The sequence below is a fragment of the Arachis ipaensis genome, chromosome B05, assembly GCF_000816755.2.
Source record: "Arachis ipaensis cultivar K30076 chromosome B05, Araip1.1, whole genome shotgun sequence".
Classification (NCBI taxonomy): domain Eukaryota; kingdom Viridiplantae; phylum Streptophyta; class Magnoliopsida; order Fabales; family Fabaceae; genus Arachis; species Arachis ipaensis.
In genome coordinates, this window is record NC_029789.2 from 56,295,641 (window position 1) to 56,298,136 (window position 2,496).

Consider the following 2,496-nt stretch of genomic DNA (forward strand, 5'->3'; position numbering starts at 1 on the left):
GCCCTATATAAAAGTTGTTAGGCATAAAGAAATATAGCAATGCAAAGTTAAAAGATTACAAGTCACTATCACAGTCATCCAGTTAAAGTAAAGAGTATCAAAAGAGTATAACATAATAATCAAAAATAGTTTTAGCCATCAACAACAGAGACAAAGAGCTAAACATCAGATCTCTCATCCTCGCTTTTTAGGATTTCTTCTTCTTGATCAGACAACATCGGTTCATAATCAATGTAGTTTAGAAGCACTTCAACTCAACTTTGAGATTTTCTCAAAAAATTCTCATTTTGAATAGCTAGATTCCTAGATTGCTTGTTCGAGTTGATCATATGCTTGGTTGAATTCACAAATTATTGTAAAACATCTTTCACAATGCCATTGACAAAGTACTTGTTGGAAGAGGATATACCGGCAGCCGAAGGTGGAGGGATACTTTCATCCTCTTCTTTTTTCATGACAGTGTCTCTTGCAGCCTTAGTCTCTTTTTCTTTAGTTTGTTTTACTGCACCACCGCCTTTCAGATAAGAAGTTCTATTCTCTTAGTTCTCATTAGATATATCAACACCAAATTGTTTAGAAAAATAGGTTGGAAACATGTTGTAAAGTAAGGAAATATTTTTGTCATTGCAGATCCAATCATCTATATGACGCATAATCAAATATGTAAAAAAAGAGATTTCGACTTTGTTGAGTATGGCATAAAGAACTAAGGTATCACAGAGTATAACTCTTTGATAGGAGCCACTTTGATGTAGAGAATATGTGTGAAGATTTGGTGTAACTGGGCTTTAATAGGACCTAAAGACCGGTGGTTTGAAGTGACAACATCCATGAGTGAAATATTCTCACATATGTCGGCCAAAATATCTTTATGTGAAATACCTAGATCAATATCGCATTTACCAAAGGTGTAAGTCTTTACACCTATGTCGTAGTAGTCTAGGACTTCACTGATTGAATCTTTATTTAAAAAAAATTTGTGGCCCTTAACATATGAATGAACAATTTCTTCATGATAATACATATTAGCATAAAACTGTCAAACTAACTTAGGATAAATAGGTTTTAGAATTTTAAACAAATTTTCTCAGACAAGATAGACAATAATTTCAACAAAGTTCAAACTCTTTTTAGCCAGTGCATCTAAATTAGCCAGATATGTTGAACATAAGGAGCAATTAGATACCATAGCCCTGTAAAATTTGAAGTTCATGCTTGAAGAGAAATAAAATGGGTTAAATTGGAAATGAGAGAAGTTACCAGAATGAGATTTGAAACCTACAGGGTCAAAGTCTTCAGGTTCCTTTATTGAGTGAAGAAAATGCGACATTCACCTTTGGATAACCAATTTAAGGGAGCTTTGAGAGCTGAACGTCCTTGAGGATGAGAAGAAAATCGAGAAAGAGGAGACATCGGTAATTCTTTCTCGGTCATAGGCTTTTTACCCTTGGCCGCATTTATCCTAGAGGTGCCAACTTTTGGAGGCGCGGTTGAAGGTCCGCGAGAGGTAGTTTTTGTTCGAGGCATGGTTTCGGGAATGTGTGAGGAATGTGACGAAGAGTGAGAGTGGATGTGGATATGAGGGTGTGCTTGATTCTTTGGAGGAGGGTTATAAGGAGGACGGTTAGCCAAAGAACCTCTGCGGGTAGCAACCTTCTTTCTCATTATAATGAACACTAATGAATGCAATTTTTGAAAATGATGAAAGTTGGATGAGGAAGATGAGCGGTTTCCAGTAACTATAATGAATGCTTGTTAATGCATAAGCATCATTTTGTTAATTTCGTAGCTTAATAGTTTAATAAATGAATAAACTTTGGTTAACTAATTTGCATTATTCGCTAAAACACTTAATTAGTTTGCATTATTCATCTCTTAGCTAATTGACTAGTCAATTTGTAGTTGATTCTCTTGTTAAACTAATGAATTTCATCCAAATTAATTATGTTTGAACCAAATGACTTCAAGAGCTTTGATTGTTTATTTTGGAGGGAATTATTGAAGAAGACAAGAGAAAGTGGAAGATACTCCCAGGGACGTCCCTTACGTCCCTCACTTCACCCAAGACACACCTACATGCTCCCAGGGACGCCAAGACCAACCCTCTATGCAACAAGCTTGAAAGTGTCCTTCCAAGCCTAATGTCCCTCACTTTGGAAGATCAACAAGGAAGCATGCAAGCCTCACATCCTTCCCCAATGACGTCACTCATGTTGGCAAGGCTTGGAAGTTTGCATGGTGAGCTCTAGGTAGCGACATCGTCGAGCACGTCCCTAGAGCCTGGGACGTCACTTACGGAAGCCCAAGAAATAACGTGCATGGCTTATGGCATCTTGAAGCCTGGGACATCTCTCACGCGTCTCTGTTACCTAGATTATTTCTTTATCAATAATAGGCTTATCATTGTAATTATTTTTTAGTGAGAGTAGATAAAGAGTACATAGTATATAAAGTGTAATAACTCAACAAATATTTTCTAAGAGGATTATTCATTCT